Consider the following 7907-nt stretch of genomic DNA (forward strand, 5'->3'; position numbering starts at 1 on the left):
GTATGTAAGGAAGGAAGGAAGGAAGGATGGAAGGAAGGAAGGACTGAGAGGAAGGACGGAATGAAGGATTGAATGGAGGAAGGAAGGAAGGAAGGAAGGAAGGAAGGAAAGAAAGAAGGAAGGAAGGAAGAAAGAAAGAAAGAAAGAAAGAAAGAAAGAAAGAAAGAAAGAAAGAAAGAAAGAAAGAAAGAAAGAAAGAAAGAAAGGAAGGAAGGAAGGAAGGAAGTAAGTAAGGAAGGAAGGAAGGAAGGAAGGAAGGATGGAATTATGCATAATTAAGTAGGAAATTGTATAAACGCGCTCAGTTCCATTGTAGGACGGTCCTACAATAAAAATCTTTTAGGACCATTACAACATGTGACATTTGTAACTGAGAAAGAAAAGAATATTGATGATATATATTATATAAAATAAAGACCCAATTGATGAGATAATGCTATAAAGTCATTGTGGTAAATGACGGGAACTTCTTACTTGTAGCATTTGGAAGTTATGTACAGGTGAACATCGTTGAACAGTTATCATGCAAATGAGGTCCTAATTTGCATAAATTATCCAAAAATGCAATAAAAGCCTTTTTAACATAGATTGTTTGGTGGAGGAGATGATCAAGTTATATAATTTATGCAAATGAGAAATAAAGTGAACGGTGAGGAATTCCCGGTGTATACGTAATTGTAAACAAGAGCAGATTTCCCGCCACGCGGTAAACACGTGACGCAATCTGATTGGTCCAAACATGATTACGCCACAGACAACGGAAAACAAGAAACAGGCTTGTTACTCTCCAGAGGTCACTCTCCTAAGCACGGGCGGACCGTGCGGTGATATTGTTTTGGCCTCCGTGACCAATTACATAAGCAATTACACACGAAATGAATACAGCAGTTGTAAAGGATGGAATCATTTGGCGAAGGTATGGGGTCGTGGAACTCTAGTTTATATATTCGTTAATACACGTGAGTACTATTGTCCTCGTTTTCGGCTGTTCCTTTTCACAGAGTCATAGTCTGACTGACAGTAGTGGACTAGTAGTAGTAGTAGTAATGTTAGTAGTAGTATCTGCATCTGCATATATACCCCCAAATGACCCCGCGAGGGGCAAAAGTAGGGGGGGGGGGAGCTGAGGCTCCCGGGTTAGGGCGGGCAGGCCGCCTGCCTGGCACGGAAGCGCTCAACGTTGGGAGCGCTTACAACCGTGCCAGGCAGGGCATTCCACTCGGGAATTGTGCGTGGGAAAAAAGAGTGTCTGTAGATGTCGGTGCGTGCGAATATGTGTTGATATTTGAAGTCGTGACTACTCCGGGTGCGCCCTTGGGCAGGCTTCAGAATATTGCTGGCGTCTATGTTAATATTATTGTTGACTACTTTATAGAAAAACGTGAGGCGGGCGTTCCTCCTCCTTTCGGAGTAGTAATACTTATAGCTACAAACTTGGCAGAATTGCACTCAATGAAACAGGATAATTTTCAACTTACTGTGAACATATTGCACACAGAAAATTGACGAATACATAGAAACGAAATTTTGCTTTCCAAATCTGTCAGTGTTCAGCTTTGCGAGTTTGACAAGGTAAGAAATGGGCGAGTCTCAGTCTGTAACAAGTCTCTTTGGCAACAGGCCAAAGGTCATCATAACACGCATGCGCACAGGAGCCATTTGTGTGCCTCTCAAGTTAGCAGAGCACAGTAATTATTCGCGACCCCCCGGAGTCAAGGACGAAGGAGTAAAAAAGTAGTGCGGTCGAAATCTTGGAGCGTCTGTAAACACTTATGTGAAAGACAGCGGAGCATGAACTTTGCTATATGGTAGAATAATGAGTCGACTTTCAGATCGTATTGTATAAGATCATGATGTTTGCCCATTCCCTGTATCAATGCGCGTGACCTTTACAGCTGACTGCCTGGGTGTGTCGGCTGCAGTTCCACATGGCCCCGCATGACCCAATTTAAAAGAGGGCTTTAAAAAATTTCAAAACGATACCTTTTTCTGTTTTTCAATTATTTTGGTAGGTTACACCACCGACTGCACCCTGCTATGATTTTATCAGCGTCGATCTCAGTCACCTTGTGGGCCTTAACTATAGAAATCCCCATAGGCCGAAAACTGTGTTCTGTTACCAAATGTCATTAAACCTGGCTGTAAATAGCATTTGTCTTGTGAAATGTTTGCATTTTGGAGCAGGATGGCGTAGCAGTGGACAAACGGGATACCACCGGTCCGTCTTTGTAGCTCTTTTGCTGACGTAATTCGATAAAAACGTTGAATTCGACACCAAATATTTTTGGGATATAAGTCAAGCGGCGGAAGGCGTAAGTCTGTATGTTAGGAAATCAGTACGTTTTGCGATAGAAAAAGAGGCATTTTGCGACGCTAGTATTCGTTTCCCGATATCTCATTTACGACATCTATTTTGCAGCTCCTCTGTACGATTCATGGTATGGTCGCAAACTTATTTTTTGAAGGATGAAAATCATTGTGCGCCCGGATACCATCCATAAGTTACGTAAGGCAATCCAGTGGCCTTATATAAGATAAGGGATAATTGTTGTGATGATGGGCGGGGCGCCTCGAGTTTAATTGAGAAGAAAACAGCTGTTACGTAAGAACGTCACGCGTACACAAGCTCCAAGCAGATGCAGCAGTCGGACATGGTTTCAGCTTTTTTATGGTATTTTGTGCGTTTGAATGAAGATACATGGGTGCTTTACAAGGTCCACAAGATATGGTGGAAACAGCACTGTCCAAACAAAGTTCCGGTCTCCCAAATATCAGACAAAATAGAAGGAAGGCAACTGAGGTTTGCTGGGCACTGCTACAGAAACAACAAGGAATTTAAAGCAGTGACCAACCAATTCTATGGTCCCAGACGCCCCCATAGCAGCCTCTCTGGAGCCTTTTTCCGTTAGAGCCTGACAGCTTGGGAAAGGCGATGCAGAGATATTAAACAGAGACTTCTGGACAGCCATGATGGCTCGGTGGGGAAGGGGGAGAGGCACCCGTCCACAGGTCGATGAAAAATAGTAGAAAGTGGAGAAATATAGACACATAGGATGCCAGGTGAGTTAGCTGGCCGAGAAGTATGGTTTGCAACCAGCTAACCCCGCTGGCATGTTATCTGTCTATATTTGTCCAATTTCTATTATTTTTTCAGCAACCTTTGGAGCCTAATAGAGGCTAAGACTTCCATACGGACCTCATACGGACCTGAATACGTACGCACGTGTGAACCCAGCTTTAGGAGGTGTGGGTAATTATGTTACAGACGAAACTTACAAAACACCGCAAAATGGGGCGCTCAAACCACCGACTGCTGCATCTGCCTGGAGATAGTTAACGCGTACGGAAATGGCTTGTACGAAAAGGGTCCAAAATTTACGATTCCTTTATCATAATCATAAAATGTTGAAAAACGCAAACTGTACAAGTGGTTCTCTAATGCGTTTGTCTGCGCGTTTGCGAATTTGAACTTGGAACGAACCCGCAACTCACGACAGTCATGTTTGCCTTATAATTTTATCAAAATGCATCTTCTCTCTACTTGCAGCAAACCCTTCCCCAATTGGATCCTTAGTTACGTCAGTTGTGAAATGCCGAGCGTATTCGTACCGAGCACAGACCAATGAGTCGAAGTACAAGCAGATGTGGCATCACAACATTAACAACAGCAACAACGACAGCGGAAGAAATCAAAGCCGATTTGAGAGTGGGTGAATGATACAGTACAAGCCAGTTAATTGCACAACGGATTAACGCACACTTCTGTTAACTGCACGGAATCCCAAAATCCCAGGTGCGGTCCACCTAGATAGCTTCGCATTATTGCACCATCCGGATAATTGCATGAAATTTACTGGCAATTAGGCCGGGCAATTAAGCGGCTTCTACTGTACAAGTTTTGGTGCAAGTAAGTTTGGATCATGAACGCAAAATTCAAATCGTTTTGAAACAACCTGGCTCCATATGGAATGAATCCTACTTCAATTGGGACTTTGTTTCGTTGGTTAATATTTGATCGTGGGAAACGTACAAGACATAGAAAACACTGGACTGAATGTGAGGGGTTATCGGAGGGATGTCAGTGCGCAAATTTAAAAGTATAAACTGACCAGTGACTACTCTTAAACAATCTTTATGGTAAAAGTATCTCTAGTTTACATTCAAATTTACAATACTTGTTCGGATTTGTTGATATCGGCAAAGTGGCTGTATAAAATATAAGGTGAGAATGATGACGTGGCTGGTCTATCAGGGCGAACTTTTCAACTACAGTCCTGGAGTTGAAACAAGTAAAGAAATCGACCAGAAATGTCTTTAGTGCGTTAATTGCTCTCCTATGCAAGCTCAAACCCCTAACAATTATCTATATATACGGAAGAAAAACAAGCATCTATGCTTTTCGATTACGATTTCTAGCACGTTTTTCAACTCGACAGGGAGGTCAGGTTAGAGTCTGGCATAAAATCGCTTTGCAGATCAAACGACAAAATATCTTAGCCTCTAAGATCGCCGACCCTTCCCACTCCCGGTCGTCGACGACAAACTCAAACCCTCCACACCAGCCCGCGCACCCTCTCACGGGGCTGACCGGCTCGCCGACGAGACCCGCGCGGGGACGCCCGGGCCCACCCCGGAGACTCCCCACCCCGCCCCTCTGATACCAGTCTACTCCCCGCCACGGCTATGGCCGCTACATACGACGGAATAAATCAAATATGGTTCATATTTAAACAAACAAATGTATCTGGTTATCCACTCACCGTTAGAAAGTGTTTCCTCTCTGATATCTGTATCCCCGGAGGATTGGACTCTTGTCGGGGGCTCCGCTTGAGGACTAGAACTCGTTATGTCTCACGAGAAAGAACCGATCTGAGACAGTAGAGACTGACCTTTCTACTAATTACTCAGACAAAAGATCCCGCCAATTAAGTCATCACCTTGAATACCTTTCTCTTGACCCCTTCGCCTTTCTTCAGCATATTATGTAACGGATGATCCGACTCAAGGTTCGCTCGGAAATCTCCGAGCAAGAACGCACGAACCGAACTTGTAAAAGTTTTATTCTCCTTAAATGCGATGTGGAATTTACTAAACTGTTTGCAATGGCCCACCTTAGCAGTCGCTGGGTCGTTTTTTTAGCACGAACTGACGATGAGAGCTGAACAATACCACCCTGTTATTACTTCAGGTAAATTTGTACATTTTGGCAACGTAACCGTAAACAGGGTGGCAGGAAAAACAATCAAAATCATCAACAGCATCGGTTTTACCATTCAGGCTAAATAGAAGCACCGACAGTGTACTTGATTTGACACAATGTCTATCTTTAGCTAATGCTGTATTATTGTGAATAAGTTTCTTTAGTCTTTAAGACAATATCATTGGCGTTGAAGACGACAAACCATCAGCCTTGGCAGCATTAGACCAAGCGATGACGTGTGGATAATGTGATAACGGGCAGGGTTGATGGCCGGAGGGGGCTTAGGGCGCATCTTTAAGCGTGGGAAAAAGTCAGCAGGTTACATAATCTCAGAGTTGATTTTTGGGTGACAAAATCGCCGTGCGACTTAGAATGAGCAGGCAGCTACAATTTTGAGCTAGAAAAAAATAGACCTCAGACTGATGACACTTCTTCTGATAGTGCTGCGTGGCTCACTTTACAAGCAAACAAACGGGGTCATCCCCACTTTTCTCGATAGGTGTGTCCAGGTCGTTGACCTGCAGAGGTTAGACCGCTGAGGCTCCCTCATAAGGCTACGTCACATTTCCGAACCAGGGCCCGGCCGGGCAGCTTTCGCGAACGAAAAGTATTATATAAAAGACATCAAAGCAGATCCTACGGTGCTATAAGATGGTATTGAAGCTGGCCAAGAAGTATAGCCGGCCAAAGAGAGTCAAACGGACACATACACACTCCTAGACCGGCCTCACTCCTCTGCCAGCTTTTGATACTATCTTATGCTACCGTAGGATCTACTTGGAGATTAATTAAACTACGCAAGACGTAGAGAGAATTGCCGTGGGCATTAGTTGCGTATATTTTTCCGTATACATTTCTATTTTTGTTTCCACAAACAGCCCGGCCGGGCCCCGGTTGGGAATCGTGACGTAGGCCATACCTGGGCCACGGCTTTACGTCACCATCTGAAACGATGAATGCAGTCCCTAACAACATGTCCGAGCTAGGCCCGACCATGGCGAACTAGTAGGGTTGCTGAATGCATTGATATTTTTCTGGCATCAGTGGAACCACTGTGTCAACATTGTGACGTTTTTCCAAGGCATCAAGTTTTACACTTTACACTTTATTCCAAATGCGAGACCAGATCACTCATATATCACTGTGCTGTTATCGATGATTACATGTTGTTCTGTATGTAGCCTTGTAGTAATATTGTGTATATGGCTAGTAGTTGTTATTGATTGCTATACATTGTACCTTCTGCTATTGTTGAACAATAAAGTTTATTCATTCATTCATTCATTCATTCGTTCGTTCGTTCATTCATTCATTCATTCATTCATTCATTCATTCATTCATCCATTCATTCAGTCAGTCAGTCAGTCAGTCAGTCAGTCAGTCAGTCAGTCAGTCAGTCATTCGATGCGTGATAATTGTAGCAATGCTGCTCTTTTTTTCTACATTTTGGACGATGCCATTCCGGGACATTTCTCCGCTGTTGATGTTACCCGGTGAGTCCCACGGATTCTCACGCCCTCCATGACCTATGCTACATAATTAGAAATAATGACTGTCCGGATCTCTGGCCCGAGGCTCATCTTGTTGGTATGAGCAAAAAAATACGCGAGGTTAACTCATAAATAACTGGTTAAAAAGGGTCCTCCTTGGTCACACTTACGGCGCGTTGTGTGCGAGGAGGCAACTGCTATGAAAGGAAGCGAAAGCAGCGTTTTGTCGTCAATCAACTTTTATTCCAAAAAGAAAATAGGAACGTTGTGATGTAAAGAACACCCCCAATGGCCATTTGTGGTGGTTCCGCTCAATCACTAATTGATTACTACTAGTAGTTGTCCCTGTCGGACCGGTATGTCGTTTCCGAACGGCGTTTGGGATTCTCCGTGAGACCTCGGGATTCATCGTGAGACATCGGCTGATTTCGCACTAGTCTGCCTGCGGTCATTATTTACAAGGTCACAGAGTCAGCGTACGTAGTAAATCAAGGCATTTCAGGTGCTGGCCAAGTGAGAAACTAGTAGAAATAGACAATATTTTGCAAGCTAACCCTGGAAACGTCGAGTTATACTCATCTTCTGATTTGCTGATGCTCAAGGTCACGTTTCACAGGTCTTTTTTTTTTAAATTTAATCCCGCACTTATTCTAACAACAGAGGCAAGGGTCCTTGAAATACTAGTGTGATTATACACATCTGGGCATGGGCCTCCTTCGTACAACGTCCCCAGTGACGAATACAAAACATCGGCCTTGGTTGGTCACATTAAGCTACGCTGTGACGTGTGCATAATTTAGTAACGGTTACTATGGGTTACTATGGAAGACTGAAGAAACATCGTAATCCAACTTATACAGTCTCAAAACTGATGTATTCCTCTACCATTCAGCACAGTTTCAACCTGCACTGATCTGAACAGACTTTTCAAATACTGTGACGCACTACTTTATAACCGATCGCGAACTACTAACGTTACATGTATTGGGGGCGAAGGTCGCGGATGAATACTGTGGTCTGCGACTTTGATGGTCATCAGAAGGGGTGCTTTGTAGGTCGTATTATGGTCCTCCCTGTAAAAATAGAAACACTTCGTTGTGTAAGTACTTCTTTACGCAGCCTTTATGCAAGCGTGGCCTTGCGGGCCTCAGCGGTAGTGCAGAACGCACATTCCGATACTTGCGTATTGCAATAAATCACTATAAACGTCAACTTTG

This window comes from Branchiostoma floridae, chromosome 6 (assembly GCF_000003815.2).
Source record: "Branchiostoma floridae strain S238N-H82 chromosome 6, Bfl_VNyyK, whole genome shotgun sequence".
In the NCBI taxonomy this organism is placed as follows: Eukaryota; Metazoa; Chordata; class Leptocardii; order Amphioxiformes; family Branchiostomatidae; genus Branchiostoma; species Branchiostoma floridae.